This window comes from Schistocerca americana, chromosome 2, assembly GCF_021461395.2.
Source record: "Schistocerca americana isolate TAMUIC-IGC-003095 chromosome 2, iqSchAmer2.1, whole genome shotgun sequence".
Taxonomy (NCBI): domain Eukaryota; kingdom Metazoa; phylum Arthropoda; class Insecta; order Orthoptera; family Acrididae; genus Schistocerca; species Schistocerca americana.
Genome location: NC_060120.1, coordinates 291,840,279 through 291,857,167, shown reverse-complemented (window position 1 = coordinate 291,857,167; position 16,889 = coordinate 291,840,279). Strand labels below are relative to the sequence as shown.

The 16,889-nt window shown below is 47.1% G+C and overlaps 1 protein-coding gene across 2 annotated transcripts in view; it reads left to right on the top strand.

Moving 5' to 3' along the window:
• Window positions 1-16,889, top strand: part of LOC124595567 (ubiquitin carboxyl-terminal hydrolase 31) — a 368,886-nt gene that overhangs the window by 145,222 nt on the left and 206,775 nt on the right. The gene's annotated exons all lie outside the window — the stretch shown is intronic.

The window sequence follows — 16,889 nt, the reverse complement described above, 5'->3', positions numbered from 1 at the left end:
AACCATACAGGACCTGCATTTATAAATCCCGAGACGACTGGAATCTGGTTTTGAATGCCATCGGATTTCCTACACCGTATTAGGCATGGTAATGTGTAGTGCTTTTGGTGTTTCAACATTTTTGTCCACCTTTGTACCTCGCTAGTGCGTGTATGGAAGCATATGCTATGGGGAGTGGTGTCATCTCAGCTCTTGCGAAACACATTGGATTGCTTATTCGCTAGCCGTGAAATTTGCACGATCTTTCGATAGAAATAACGAAGGAAGGCAAGTTCATTCGGATTTAATGTCACCTTGACGACTAGCTCATTAGAAAATCAACAGAAGCTCGAGTAGGGGGATATACGTGGAGAAAGGGAACAGACTTGTGTTCTTTTCTAAAGGAACCATCCTGGCGTTTGCGTCCACAGTTAAAGGCAGTTAGCGAAATATTAATGTGGATGGATAAGAGAGACTTGAGTTCTGCTCCTCTCGGAAGCAAGCCCTATGTCGGCCTAACCACAGAGTCTTCCCGTGATTGGTGTTTGCGGACACAGTAATAGATGGGGTCTTTTTTTTTTATATACAGTCCCAGTCACTAAAAAGTTTTTCTTACAGTTTAAAAGTAACGAGGGACAGGAAGTGGAGCCTTGCTTGTTCTCGCAGAAGTCACTTGGGAACCGTTCGTCTTGTTGATTTTTGTTTGATCGACTCAGCTAGCCTTCGATTCACGAAGTGATAAAAATTGAAAGATACTTAGTTACAGCCGGCCGAACTGGCCGAGCGGTTCTAGGCGCTTCAGTCTGGAACCGCGCAACCGCTACGGTTGCAGGTTCGAATCCTGCCTCGGCATGAATGTGTGTGATGTCCTTAGGTTAGTTAGGATTAAGTAGTTCTACATCTAGGGGACTGATGACCTCAGATGTTAAGTTCCATAGTGCTAAGAGCCATTTTACTTAGTTACACGGACACTCACACTCACAAAGATTGCTTACCTTGATTGTCAGCCTAGTAATTATACAGGGCGACAATTACTGAACTACATGAAATAAAATCGTCATAACTTCCGAACGGTTTGCGTTACGGCGTTCAAAATGCACCGTTGGCCGCGGGGCATGACGGTAATTATTATGCGGATCCATGGTGTGGTTTAGCGAAGAAGCCCACTTTCATTTGAAAGGGTTCGTCAGTTAGCAAAATTGACGTATTTGGGGGACTGAGAAACAGCATTTCGCGATCGAGAAGTCTCTTCACCCTCAACGGGTGACTGTGTGGTGTGCAATGTCCAGTCACGAAATAATCGGCGCGATATTCCGTGATGGCACAGTGACTAACCGAACAGTACGTGAAGGTTTTGGAAGATGACTTCATCCCGGTTATTCAAAGTGACCCCGATTTGGACAAGATGTGGTTCATGCAAGACGGAGATCGACCCCATCGAAGCAGGATAATGTTTGATGTCCTGGAGGAGCACTTTGGGGACCGTATTCTTGCTCTGGGATACCTAGAGGCGACTGGCATGGGCCTCGATTGGCCGCCATATTCTCCGGATCTGAACTCATGCGACTCCTTTTTGTGGTGCTATATTAATAGGCAAAATGTACAGCAGTAATCCCAAAACCATTGCTGAGCTGAAAACAGCCATTCAGGAAGTCACCGATAGCATCGATGTTTCGACAGTTCAGCGGGTCATGCAGAATTTCGCTATTCGTCCGCGCTACATCATCGCCAATGATATCAGGCATATCGAACATGTCATAATCTAAATCGTAGTATATGTATGACGTTCACATGTCGAATAAAGTGTGTGCTCGCCGTAGTTTAGCTAATTACTTTTTTCCATATAGTTGAATAACTGTCGCTCTGTACCATATGTTGAGCCGCTAAAAGTTGTGTGTAATTATACAGCCACATGTCATGCTTTGTGAGTAGCGTTTTCATTCGGGGGGAAGTTGTTGCTCACGAACGCTAAACACCACAGGAAATTGATTGTCGCGTTGTCTCTCAATGGGTAGGCGAAAATGATGATACAGGTGTCTTCCTCTGCTCCACATTCACATAGGGTTGAATCAGTCAGTCAGTTGTAGCCGACAGGGATGTTGTTGGAATCGTGTGTGGTTAAAGCGAAGGCGGAACATGGTGCTAGAAAGTTCCTACTGTACTTACGGAGTACAGGGAAGCATTGTAGTAGAGCTGCGTAATATCTTCCCCTTTTTATGTGTGATAGGCGGCACTTACTGTTCCACAATGTTCTGATCTGTCGGCGCACCTCTCGCAGAAGAAATTGATTGTCGCGTTGTCTCTCAATGGGTAGGCGAAAATGATGATACAGGTGTCTTCCTCTGCTCCACATTCACATAGGGTTGAATCAGTCAGTCAGTTGTAGCCGACAGGGATGTTGTTGGAATCGTGTGTGGTTAAAGCGAAGGCGGAACATGGTGCTAGAAAGTTCCTACTGTACTTACGGAGTACAGGGAAGCATTGTAGTAGAGCTGCGTAATATCTTCCCCTTTTTATGTGTGATAGGCGGCACTTACTGTTCCACAATGTTCTGATCTGTCGGCGCACCTCTTGCAGAAGGTTCGTGTAAGGAACACCTTCGTATGTGTTTGTCCCAATACTCAGCGAAAGTGTCAACAGCTTCATTGCCCGTAATACCGTACTACATCTTTACCCACATCATGGTGATTTTCCTGTCACGGTTCGGTGGTTATGCAGTTAGGTCTATAATCTTGTACCCCATGTTTTATCATTGACAAGATGATTCCGTATGAGCAGCAATGCCGATCGCGTGTCTCTCAAGTTATGATTATACAGAGTTACTCTAAATGATGGACCGATTTTCAAAAATTCGTATGTATGCAAGTACAAACCCAAAATGAACAAGCTTTATACCAATGTAAAAGGAAGTTTCAAAGTTTTTTGCGCGCAGCGGAGGGCGGGCGGTGGTGATTTCAGAAGGGGCTGGTAGAGTTCGCGCGGCAATAGGACCGTCATTCCGTTTCACTGTCAGTTGTGAGTGAGATGGCGACTGTGGAGTAAAAGGTTTTCTGCGTTCTTGAGTTCGCGAAAAGTAAGTGGCAAATTGCAGTGGAGCGGGCATTTCGTACCAAATTCAGTATTAAACCACCAACTTGCAAAAACATTAGCCGTTGGTTTAAGCAATTTAAACAGACTGGGAGTGTGTGCAAAGGAAAAAGCACAGGCCGACAGTGTGTGTCAGAGGACTAAGTCCCACGGATTCAAGAAACTTTTGGGCGCAGTCCCAATAAGTATACCAATAAAGCGAGTCGAGAACTTGAAATACCCCAACCAACTGTACGGAAAGTTGTGAAACGGCGTTTGCTGTACATGCTCTACCGATTACAACCTCTGCAGGCTCTTAACCCCAACGACAAGAGAGAAGCGTCTCGCATTTTGTGGTTATGTGCTAACAAAGATGGAGGATGACGCATTTCTACAGCGTGTAATTTTTAGCGATGAAGCGACGTTCCACCTTAGTGGAAAAGTCAACAGACACTATGTTCGCATATGGGGTTTGGAAAATCCACATTCACCATTGGAACACGAAAGAGGCTCACCAAATGTCAGTTTGTTCTGTGCCGCATCCAGTACAAAGGTATACGTATAATTTTTCTTTGCGGAAAGAACTGTAACGGGAATCACGTACCTGGACATGTTGGAACAATGTCTGTTCCCTCAAGATATGGAAGATTGATGTACGAGGCTTTTTGAATGAGTCCCTTTCTCAACGCTGGATCGGTCGCAGGGGACTTGAGGACCTGGCTCTGCACTTCTGGCCACCGAGATCTCCTGATCTCACCCCCCCCCCCCCCCTGCGACTATTTCGTATGGGCTTATGTGAAGGAAACTGCCTACGTCCCGCCTCTACCAACCGTTCTGAACGATCTGCGGAACCGGATCACTGCTGCCGTGCACTCAGTAACGGCAGATACGCTTTCGCGTGTGTGGGACGAATTTGGCTACCGCTGCGATGTTTGCGGTGCAGCCAATGGTGGCCACATTGAACATTTACAAGATTTATCACAATTATAATTATTAAAAACTAATTAATTACAAATTATTAAATTGCTATCAAATATTATAAAAAAACTTTGGAACTTCCTCTTTTCATTTGTATAAAGCTTGTTCATTTTGGAGATGCACTTATAAATATGAAGTTTTGAAAATGGGTCAATCATTTAGAACAACCTTGTATATTTATGTGAGTTGTATGTGTGTTTAGCCTAAGTCGCTCTAGTGTTGCAGTGAGTTCCACTGTAAGCACCCGAGATTTCGGAGGCATTTATATTTAGCCACAATGGCGCGCCTGTTCGCCAAAATATGCACTTCTAACGCCACCGGAAGTATGTGATCCATCTTGTTATACTGCTCCATTTATTCGCACGGACTACTTTGCGCTGTTCTTAAGAGCTGCAGGCTGATTTATGACTAGCGACATGGAGTTTCCCAATCTGTCGAACAGAAAGCTAGTGGTGTTGCAGTTAAACTGCGGTGGTTTTCCACAAATCGCTCGATGTATGTGTCGCCTATAATGCTGGTGTTCAAAGCACGCCTGTACCATTGCGACTGTCGCATCAGACTGGGGTGTCTAAGTGAGTCTTCCAGACGCTCGGTGCGAGGAGCTAACGTAGGGGTTGGACTGCGTTAAGACGGGGTAGTCTGAGGCGGTAATGGAGCTGGTGGTGGGCTGACTGCCGACTTCTAATTTCGTGCGCCGTTGCGCCGTCACGCCATTGTCATGGAGATGGCCGTCTGGGCGCGCGACCTTGCGCGGAGCTCGCCTGCCGCCGGAAACTGGAGCGGGCGGAGCGCCTTCCACGTACCTACCGGCTCGTCTCCCCCCGTACAGCCGCCGGCAATCGCGCGCACCAGTCCAAATAAATACTGCACACGATGCCTTCCGCGTTTTATTAACAACGCCATAGTAAATTGGTGGCTCCATCCTGCCACCTGCATGAAATGGAGTGTGGAAATGGTTGGTCAGATACAGTCCCTGCTTTCCTATCCACATGATGCAATTTAATACTGCGAAATGCATTTTCGTGACTTACGGTTTCAGCTACACAATCCAGCAGACCTCACGTACGAACATTGTTGCGTAATACTCTCATTATTTCACCAAATTGCATTCCTGCCACTCAATAAAAAAATTAATCGCAGAGCGTTCCAGCACAAATGGGAGTTCTCTGTAGGAGAAACTTCCAATTTGCATTTGAAAGCCTGCGACTTTGTAACGGATACGAATTTTCTTTTCCATCTGACGGAAACGTAAGTTGCCGAGCCCTGCCCTCTTTTCTGTACACTAGTTCATGACGTGCTCGCAGCAGAAAGATGGAGTCTCTGTGTCGAAGTTCACTGATTGGCTGTTGCTGATCCTTCTAAACTAGGACATGTTAAAGCTACAGTGTGCAGAGCATGGCGGAAGCTACTTCGTACAAATATTAGCGATTTCGTGCTCTATTCCACTTGCGTATTTTGCGCCACAGCAAAAGACTAAGGTAATCTAGTACTGCTCCGATGACTGGCAAGTATCGCTGCATGATGGTAGCAGACAGACAGCATAGCTAAACGTCTTGGAAATGAGGCTGCCGATACAGACAACGGACATGGTAAACGCTTGTTGGCTACTTCTCCCTTGGCGACTAGCGCCATCTGCTGTTGCCACGCAGCAGCGCTAGTGAGTCGCTGCTGAAGTACTCTGATATATTAATCAGAATTATCCAGCATCCTACTGAAAACAAAATCTAGGCGCACTCAAAGAATGACTAATTTAGATACCGCAAAAATTTGTGATCGCCTTCATCGATATTGACTAAATCTTTTTCGAATACCTGTTCCCGTTAACGTCAACATGCTCGAGAGATACGAGCGTAGACTGCAGAGGCAGAATAATTGCTCTACATCAGCACAAAAATCGCGGGGACTGATTTGTGGGAATATACAGTGTTTATTTATGTGCGTCCCCAGTAAACAACGTATGGTGAATATTCGACACTGCTCTAAAGGATAGAAAGAAGACCAACAGTGTTGCTATATCTGAATTCTTGCCAAAATTCTTAGTAAAACTTTATCGTAAAATAAACCGACAGACTGTTCATGTGGATTTGCAGTTCACACCGTGCCAGCTATACAGTTTGTTAAGAGTTAATGGTGCAGCAAATTGCAGATATGGGAGAGACGGTGGCTGGGTGACTGGCAGGTCCGTGCGTGAGTCACGGCTGCAGATAAAGGCCCTGCCTGCAGTTAAACGCTAGGCTCGGCGGCTGCTGTGCCTAATGGGATTGCTTGTTAGACTGTGCCGCGGCAGGACATCCACGTCCCCGCGCTATGTCTTACATTTAGAAGATACCTATACAGTTTCTGAAAATGAGCGACTCTCTCTCTCTCTCTCTCTCTCTCTCTCTCTCTCTCTCTGCTCTGTAGTTCGAAGAAGAGGCACCGTGCAGTAGTTCTGAGATCTCTGCCGTCATTATTTCTCTCTTCCGTTGCGATGCCGGGTTGGCGGAAGGAAATGGCAAATTACGTACAACAGCCAGGACTCGGCCAAGAGCAGCAATTGGTTGCCGACTCCCCACCCGTCTGCCCGTCCTCCACAGCACTGTCCCGTTCGTTGGCGAGTAGGTCGTTTGAGAGCTGTGTGCATGCAGAAGGCGCAGCGTTCTGAGTCGTTTCGGTTTGTTTTTTCAAATGCGATAAACTGCATGAGGTCGCCCGCCTGATAAGCCTGAGTAAGGCACGAGCAGCGCGAGGTGGTGCGTCCGACCGTGGTCGCCTGTACCGGAACCCGACTTGGAAACCTTCCATTTCGGAAAAGCGAGAACGAGGCCAAGACAGGAAGGGGGAATCTGCAACTGAGAACAGAAGAGGCACGGATCTCGCCGCTGTTAAACTGTCAAATTTACCTGTGCCTATTAGTATATCAGAAGCAATGTAGTAATGCGCAGTGTAACGTTAATGCAGTCTGGCGGATCCTCCTCCACGTTATTTCCAACAACAGGCGAGTGTATAATACGTGCGACCGCCAACGCTGCTTACGATCCTGGCTGTCTCGTGCCAACGGTGAAGAATTTCGAAGGGTGTTAGAGTTAGAATTTCAGAAAGCCACATAGTAATCGTATCGACCAACATCTGCGAAATGGCTAAGTGATTCATTCTCAGGATTGTTTTGACATTAGGATACTTTGTCGATATGGCAGTTTGGCACGAGTGACTCAAATCTACAGCTTTTTGCATCCAGTTATCTTCGCTTGTCGCCTGTCGAAGGTCACCTCACAGACAACTTTGGCTGGAAAGGTTTCAGGAATCCGGACTAAGTTTCCTGTCCAACTGAAGTCTGCCGCATTATTTTCTGGACCGTGTTGACTGTTGGGAGTATAACACGTGTAGGAAGCGCGCCTCCAGAAACTGTCCGTGTAGCCTGTAGCAGAGCGCGCTAGCTTCTGAGACCGAGGGGTGAGCCAGACGCAGATCGAACCAGCGCAACTGATTAACGGCGGTTGGTCTGGGGCCCTGGCCAGCCTTAGTGGGCAATACATCAAATAAGGTGTCGCACCGGACAAATTTTACACCGTTCACAGACACGTGGCGAACACGACTTCCCTGCCCCTGGTTATGTGACGGTTTTGGCGACAAGAAGAGCACCAGGGCGTCAAGTCAGATAAACTTCAACAGCACACCACGAACGACAGGGTAAGCTCTAGGAGGAATGGGGAGGGAGGGAAGGAGAGAGAGAGAGCGACCGGGGGGGGGGGGGGGGGGTTGCACGCAACACAAAATCGGAAAGTGTGAAGTGCTGTTGTTCGCAACAGATTTGCAAGTAAGCGAGGTACTACAAGTAACTCGAAATATAGTTTTCGTCTGAAGATAATTTATAGCTCGTCAATGAATTCGATGGGATGGTAAAAAAAAAAAAAAAAAAAAAAAAAAAAAAAAAAAAAACTGCGCAATTATTTTGCAAACGGCTGGGTAGTATTGTAACGGTAATTGGGTGTGAATGATAGAGAGCAGTTGTCAGACAGTGGCACCCGCAGTTGGGCATGGTTGACGGTGATTAGCCGTGTACTGTAGGTTTTACGTAACAAGTGTCGAGTACGCGTAGGGTCTCAAGAGGCGGCCAGGCTGTCGCAAGCTGCTTCCGTTGTCGTAAGCGCCAGCCGGCCGTCGGTCTGAAATAGAGCAGCTGCCTGCGACACGGCCGGTTGACAGCGTCGGCACTCGGTCCCGCGCGGACAGATTAATGTGGCGGCGGGCGAGGACCTCGCGAGAGAGAAGCACGTCATGTGCGAGAGGCCGCGGCGGCAGTGCGAGTGAGTGGCGAGTGTGTCATTGCCCGCTGCCTGCCCAGGAGAATAAACAGCCTCAGTGCGGTTTACCTTGGAAGGTTTGTGGATGGGGGCAGTCTAGTACAAAGTAGCTCAAGACGTGCCACAGCTAAACTTAGCAGCCTGGATACTCGTCATTTTATGCGTACACAACATGTGTAGCAGATAGCACCAGATTTAAAATTACTTCCGAAAAACTGTTGGCAGTAAACTGTGTGATGGAAGAAAATTGCGTGAATAACACGCCAAATCTGCCAAAGGAAAAGGCTACAAGAAATAACGTCCATTGCTACAAGCTTGCAACCGCAAAATGCTCAGCCCCACGAAACGATAACTTTTTAACAACATTCGCTGTGAACTGAGAAGTCAACACTGCGAGGCAGTCATGGCCATACTCTGCAAACCACCGTGAAATGCATTGAACTTTACCCGGGAACGTAACTTGGCTGACCGTAATCAGTTTTCTGCCCTGCTGCACTTAGTCCTCGCTTTAACCCGCGCGACTGGATTAAATTTCACTAGTAATGCAGCTGCTGTTACTACTACAGAACTAATAAATGCTCTTAAGGAAGATTTCACAATTGGCTTGGAAAATGTGCACTGTTCACAATTCATACGCTGCCTTCTAGCAACTTTCGACCACAGTCTCTTCAAAAGCAAAACAGTATTACAACAGAATCTCAGGAGTGGAAAGATCACTCGAAAACACAGTTCGAGATTCCATAGAAAACTGTAAATTGAACAACTAGACCTAGTCGATTCCCATTCGGATTGTTTGGCCGAAGACGGGCAAGGTGAGGGGCAGTCTTCAGCTGTTTGGTGGCGATACTGTGGTGGTGCGCGGAGGTGTCGAATGTGAACGACTGTAGGAGGATACCAAATGACTTAGACAGAATTTCCATTAGGTCTGATAAATGGCAACAAGCTCAGAGTATAGAAAAATGTAAGTTAATGCGGATGAGTAGGGAAAAACAAACTCGTAATGTCCGAATACATCTTTAGTAGTGTGCTGCTTGACACAGTCACGTCGTTTAAATATGTGGGCAAACCAATGTGAAATGGAACGAGCGTGACGCCGGAAAACACTCCCCGACACCGGAAAGTCCCTGGTCCCTAAGTCGGCGTACTAGACCCCGACCAGAAGCCACGCAGTGTCGCGGCGGGAACACCGACACATCACCTCAAAGTTGGACAAAACACCGCGATGCTGGAAACTGGCGTTCAAGTCCTCTAAAGCCACGATTTGGCTGTCAGTGATGTGTTACATTGTTGACGGAACGCCCCTCTGTACTTTCCCCTCGTGTTTCGCATTTAATGCTCCTGAAACACGACTGTCGTCCATTACAGTGACATCTCACGAATTCTGAATAATTGAGGCGAGTCGCAATCCGAATTAGAGAAATATTTTCTAAAATACGAGGGTGGTTCAGAAAGTAACCTCCGATTGGTCACAGTGCGGGTTGTGGGGGGAGTAGCGACGCCATCTGTGCGTTCACGCACTCAACAGGTCAGTCGGCATCAAGCCGTGGTCGAGTGAACGTCGTACCTGCGCTAGTTTAGTTTTTGTGGAAGTTTGAAATGTGTGCTGCAATAGAAAACCCCGCCAAATGTGAAGTGCGTGCTGTCATAAGGTTTTTTACAGCCAAAGGATATTCTGCAGCAGCTATTCATCGTGAGCTTTGTGCCGTGTACGGACCAAGAGTTATGAGTGAAGGAGTTGTCCGTGAATGGGTACGTTTGTTTAAAAGTGGACGAGAAAACGTTCATGATGAAGAGAGGAGTGGTAGACCATCATTGGTGACTGACGAACTCGTTCAGACAGTTGATGCAAAAGTTCGTGAAAATCGACGTTTCTCAATGTCGGAGTTGTCTACTGGTTTTCCACAGATTTCTAAGACTCTCTTGTACGAGATAGTGACAGCAAGATTGGGTTACCGTAAGTTCTGTGCACGATGGGTGCCCAAAATTCTTACCGACCACCACAAAACTCAAAGAATGGCCTCTGCATTAGACTTTCTGTCACGTTATGAGGACGAAGGAGAACCATTGTTAAACAGAATCGTGACCGGTGACGAAACCTGGATTAAGTACGTGAACCCTGAGACAAAAGAACAATCAAAGATGTGGGCACATTCAAATTCGCCTACCAAACCAAGAAAAGCCTCGCAAGATTTTTCTGCCAGAAAACTGATGGCAACGGTGTTTTGGGATGCCAAAGGGGTGTTGTTGGTTGAATTCATGGAACGTGGTACGACCATTAATCAAGACGTGTACTGTGAAACAATAAAAAAGTTACGACGGGCTATACAGAACAAACGCCGTGGTATGCTGACTTCCGGTATCGTTTTTTTGCACGATAACGCCTGTCCTCACTCTGCTCGCAGAACAACGGCCCTTCTTGAGTCCTTCAAGTGGGACGTTATCAACAATCCACCTTACAGCCCAGACCTGGCGCCAAGTGATTATCACCTCTTCATGCATTTGAAGAAATGGCTCGGGTCACAACGGTTTGATGACGACGAAGAGCTCAAAGATGCGATCACAGGCTGGCTCCAGGCACAAGCGGGTGATTTTTATGCAGAAGGAATTTCAAAGCTTGTGAAGAGATACGATAAGTGCCTCAATCGCTATGGAGACTATGTAGAAAAATAGTGCAAAGATGTAGTTGTAAGATGTATATATTAAACTATTTTTATTTAACTTGGTGTATTTTTTTAAATCAACCGGAGGTTACTTTCTGAACGGCCCTCGTAGTTACCTGAAGCTACAGTTAGGAATATAAGTGTGTGTATCGGTCAAATAAAAGCTAGACACCGAGCGAGGTGGCGCAGTGATTAGCACACTACATTCGTGTGTCCGGCCACCCTAATGTAGGTTTTTCGTGATTTCACAAAATCACTTCAGGCAAATGCTGGAATTGTTCCTTTGAAAGGGCACGACCGATTTCCTTCCACACCCATCCCTCATTCGATGGGACCGATGTCCCTGTTGGTCCCCTACCCCAAAGCAACCAACCAACCGAAACCTACACGAACTGTACTGCTGTGTCAAATACTAGACAGTACACACTGGTGGGCGAAAACATTATGACCACCCGTTTAACAGCATGTTGGTCGTCCTAAACGCAATGCAGCAGCGATTCTGCGTGGTATGAATTCGGCAAGTTGTTGGTAGTTTCCCAAAAGTGTGTGGCGCCAGATGTCTACGCGTATATCACACATTTCCTGTAAATTGAGGGCCGCTGCTGCGTGGGCGCAAAGCTGGCGCATGATAGCACCCCAGATGAGTTACTTCGGGTTTCGAAAGTCATTAACGTGGGTTTACTGTCATGCTCCTGTAAACATTTAGCGCGGTTCTGACCTTGTGACACACAGTTACCCTGACGCGTGATGCCATCGCCACCTGGCAACTCATCGAGCATGAAATGAAGCAAGTGGTCCGCAATAACGTTGACGTCGTCCACACCTGTCACAGTGCCTTCCATTACTGCGACAGGCCCCACGAAAGTCCTGTGAATGTCCCTCTTAACACACTAGTGCCTCCATCGGCCTGCGCCCGTGAAGCGGTTCGTGTTTCAAGCAGCCTTTCGTCTGTATGAGAACGTATCCGCACACGACCGTTGACGTACTGTAACAAGAAATGTGATTATCCGACCAGGTGTCACGGTCCCATTGACCCATGGTCGACTTTCAACTATCACGTGTCACTGCAGTCATAATTGACGATGTTGTTGCGTCAATATGGCAACATGTAGAGGGTCGTCTGCCGTGGAGTCCCATGTTCAATCGTGTGCGCTGAACGTTATGCTTCCAAACATGTGCTCCTGAACCAGCATTGTATCCGTTGTCAGATCTGTGGTATACTGGCCCGACGAGTGCGAAACGCCCGCGCAGCGGCTGTCGTCCATGTCAATGCTTTAAGAGGCGCTCCTAACGTTTGCTAGCGCTGCTGTCGCCGCCTCAGCACTAGGTGCGGGCCACACCCCACGCGGCAGGTGGGGTGCCCGCAGCCGCGCTATGAAGCTAGCAAGTACCGCAGGGGCCGGGACGTCTGTGATGTCCCGACTGCGCTGTCCTATTTATCATCACACTCATGATTGTTTCGTTTCCTGATATTGCTACGTGTAGGTTCTCGGTTTCGTTCACACCCCGGACATGTAATTGTGCCGTGTTGTCTTCGCTGTTCGTCCATTGCTGCTGTTGTCTTTCCGTGTTTATCGGCGACTGACCGTCGGCCGGTCGGCCAGTGTCTCCCGCCCGTGTACGATTCCGGTTGCTATAAAATCTGCCACAGGTCGCTGCCAATTGTGCTTTACAGATACGGCAAGCATCCGACTGACACGTTCTGTGCTGAGGCTTGGACTTCCAACAACTTGTCACTTAGTCGTGTTTTCAACACCCTTCAAGCAATCCCCATAGTGGTTCACAATAGTAGCAAACGAACAGCGCACAATTGCCGTTTCCGATACGTTCGTTCCCTGGCGCTGTGCTATAACAAGCTTACCTTTGTCAGTGACTTGTGTGAGTGGATTCCTCCATATGCTGCCTGTATCGTCGTCAAAATGATTCATCGTTTGTTTCATTTCCTTTTATATACTTTCTTTGGTGCGCCACGTTGCATCAAGGACACCATTCTTGCTGAGGGAATTGCCCATAGTGTTCTGTATATAATTTAAACGCAGCTAATGTAATGAATCATAATAATGAAAGTAGTATTAAAGAAGTTAAGGGGAGGTTTACTATCTTTGGCCTGAAAAAAGCATGTTCTTTCAGAATTTTTTTCTGGGGATGTGTTATAGATATCAATGTGAAATGTGGTCAAAATGTTTATTGATATTTCCTCCACAAGCTGGAATTTTTTCGCCAGGAAATGACGAAGAGCAAAGGCGGAAGTGCCGTCGGAACGAAACAAAATTTCGATGTTTACCTCCACGCGCGGTATGTCACAGGTCAGCCGGATCGTCTGAAATCAGAATTGAGTTGGCGTTAGCGAAGTATATAAGATTCTTTAGCAGTTGTACCTCGATTAAGTTATTTGGACCATAGGAAACAAAATGGCGGCCGTTTGAAAAAAAGTAGGGATTTTTTCATCAATTTTTTGACTTCGTCGGCCAAGTACAAATATTTATAGTTGATGGATGGGAATAAAAGTGGTACAATTCCTAGACAATTTAGTTAGCTTCGTCGGAAACAATGAATCATGCCAATCGGTTCAGTAGATTTGAAGTTTCCATACCGCGCGATAAAAAAACGTCAGTTCGAGAAAATCGCGTTTGAAGTTTTGACTACATATAAATGCAATATTATGCAACTTACGTTCAATCTGTTATTCCGGGTCCATAAACTAGTCCTTCCTGTTCCTCATAGAGGGCGTTCTGCTCGATCTGGGCCATTCCGCGGTGCTCCAGAGCCGGTGACAAGCGGTTTTCGGCCGCTTGAACCCGGTGGTCGTCCGAATGCTTGGCGAACTGTGGCGAATAGAGCCCCAGGGTGGTCTTCAGAATTGCTGGATACCCTTCGTTGAAGCTGCTCACTGCCAGGAAAGTCACAATCTCCACAGTCTTCGCACCAGAGTGCAAATGCTTGGGGCATAACTTCCAAACACACGCGTTCAAACTTTCATTTGAATTTTGTGTGTTTCCTTCCAAGCACCGGTACAATAACTCGTCTTGCGAAAGGGCCTCGTAGATTGGATGAATCTGTTTTGATGTCCGGTAGCCTTTGCAATGTGCCACTTGCACCAACTAGTTTCCCCAGCCGGACAATTTTGGTGTTGTGAGTGGTCATCCGTCGAACACTTGTGGAAATACGTTGCCTTCTTCATCTGTTCCACCGGACTGGAAAGCCGTCGGTTTGCAAGCCGTAGTACGTCGTAAGCTCCTTGATCACTTCATCAGTAACCGAGCGAGGTGGCGCAGTGGTTAGCACACTGGACTCTCATTCGGGAGGACGACGGTTCAATCCCGTCTCCGGCCATCCTGATTTAGGTTTTCCGTGATTTCCCTAAATCGCTACAGGCAAATGCCGGGATGGTTCCTTTGAAAGGGCACGGCCGATTTCCTTCCCCATCCTTCCCTCACCCGAGCTTGCGCTCCGTCTCTAATGACCTCGTTGTCGATGGGACGTCAAACACTAATCTACTACTACTACTACTCACTTCATCAGTTTTAGTCATGGACAGGCACAGAGAATAATTTTTCGCAGCTACAAAGTCGAGATTCCCGAAAAAACTGGTGCGTGAAAAAGGCCGATTTCATGCAGGTGCATTATTTTGTTCAACCGCGAATAACGAACATTTCCGTTCTGTATTCGGGAAAGCAGTTTCAGGGGTGGATTCTAAATACTTTTATGGATCCAAAAATGCAGTTACAAATAGATTTTTTGAACCAAACGATAGTAAACCTCCCCTTAAGGTTAAAATACGTACTAAAAGATAAGATTAAGATAAGCGTGATTTAAGCAGTACTGCAGACATACTTTATTGTATTTATTGAAATTCGGCACTGTATTGGAAAATTATACCCTACGTTTGCTGTAGGATGGTGTGTACTTCATAAGTTATCTTCCGCAGGTGTTTGTTATTGCTGCTATGGCAGCATTTTCATCTCCAAAACGTGTTGATAAAGCTTAAAGGAGCAAGTTATTTCTCGTCGATACTCTTTCGTGCACTTGCCGATTATTTCGCTGACAGTCCGATCTGGTTGGCTTAGTCTTCATCTTCTCCAGTTAGTGTCGAACATCCTGCACGGTTGTAGATGCATCCTGGAAGTCTGAATCTTCCCTTCCTTTAAGACGAAACTCTGTTTCTTTGTTGCACCAAACATTATTCTTTTCGTTTTGACCAGTCAGGGACTCGTACATCCCTCAAGGCATTTGTGATGATGATCTTACATTCTCCTGCTGTAGTATGTCAACCAGTCGCGACACACAAACGCTCACCACCATAATTTCATACAGCTGTAATCGGACAGAAACTATGAAACTAACATTTTGAATTGCACTCAAAATTGTAATTAAACGCCTTAACACTGCATTTCAACCCATAACAAGTCCAAAATGGCTCTGAGCACTATGGGACTCAACTGCTGAGGTCATTAGTCCCCTAGAACTTAGAACTAGTTAAACCTAACTAACCTAAGGACATCACAAACATCCATGCCCGAGGCAGGATTCGAACCTGCGACCGTAGCGGTCTTGCGGTTCCAGACTGCAGCGCCTTTAACCGCACGGCCACTTCGGCCGGCAACAAGTCCAATCAATCAGTTCATGGACACGTAAATAACTTTTAAATTGATATGGAAACGAGTGTAAGGGGCCATTTTATATACGAGGTGAACCGTGACTGCGATAAATTTTTAGAGCTTGTGAAGCTTTCAGTCACGTGTGTGGCTGCCTTTACACACTGGTGATAACACCACCTTGCTGCACGTCTGCAGTGCTGGAAGACTGCCTGTGATGCCGGCGGCACGTGGCGGTGTTCTCGATAATACGAGCGGCTTTGGGGGCCAGCGCCGGCGCTGTCGCGTGGGCGCTGGGTCTCCGTGGCGCCCCGCCCTGCTGTCGTGACGACCTGGGCCGGGCCGGGCGGCGGTGACCTTTGTTCCCTTCCGCCCTTCCCTGCCTTAGCCGTGGCGTCTGCCGCCTCCCGACACAACGCATTGCCCCCTCTCGACATGCTGCTCACCCAGCACACGTTTCTCACTGGCGCACTCTGCTCTGTTCGGATCTGCCACCTACGCGGAAAACGTTATATCGCCGCGAATAATAAGGCGTGATCTGCCCGAGGGGTATGGAACATTCAAATAACACCTGCCGATACTTCTATAGGTGAACAGCCCCGTCATTTTCACGGCACAAGTGCTACGAGAGATTGCTGTGCGCGGCTATTAAAACCTTCGGTGTACGAAACTGCGCCGACGCGGAAACCGAAATACGGCTACCACAATACCAAAGATGAGCCACGTCACACGTTATCGATGGTGGAGCAGCATGGTAGTTCTTTCAATTTCGCTCTGCGTGGAAGTCCTCCGTGCCTATGACATCTCAAACCCTGAAAGTTTCTCGACTGAGACCGCAACGATACTTATAACAGTTAAATAATCAGGCATTAAATCTGCAGTTGGGATCTGTTCATTGCTCTGTAATCAGCACAGGGTGACTACATGACCTTAGTTTGATACGATGGCCTTCAATAAGTAATGCAACAAAGTTTTTTCTCTGCCAGTTTAGCTTTTAAAAAAATACTAATTTTGCTGTGGGACATCGAGGAATATTCCCGCTTCAGCCTCTATAGTTTCATTAAGTTCCGATAGGTTTCGGCGCTATACGTATCCTTTACACTGGCGTCTGTGACGGAGGTGCGTTTCAGAGAGGTGTCATTGAGTTTCTTCTGGCGCAAAACGAGACAATCACATACATTCATACGCTCTTGCAGAACGTCTGCGGAGACCTGACAGTGAACAAAAGCGCGGTGAGTCGCTGGGAGGCCCTGTCATCGTCGCAACGAGATCGCTCAAACCTGTCCGATCTCTTGCCTGCCGGCCGCACACAGCTGTAACTCCTGTAG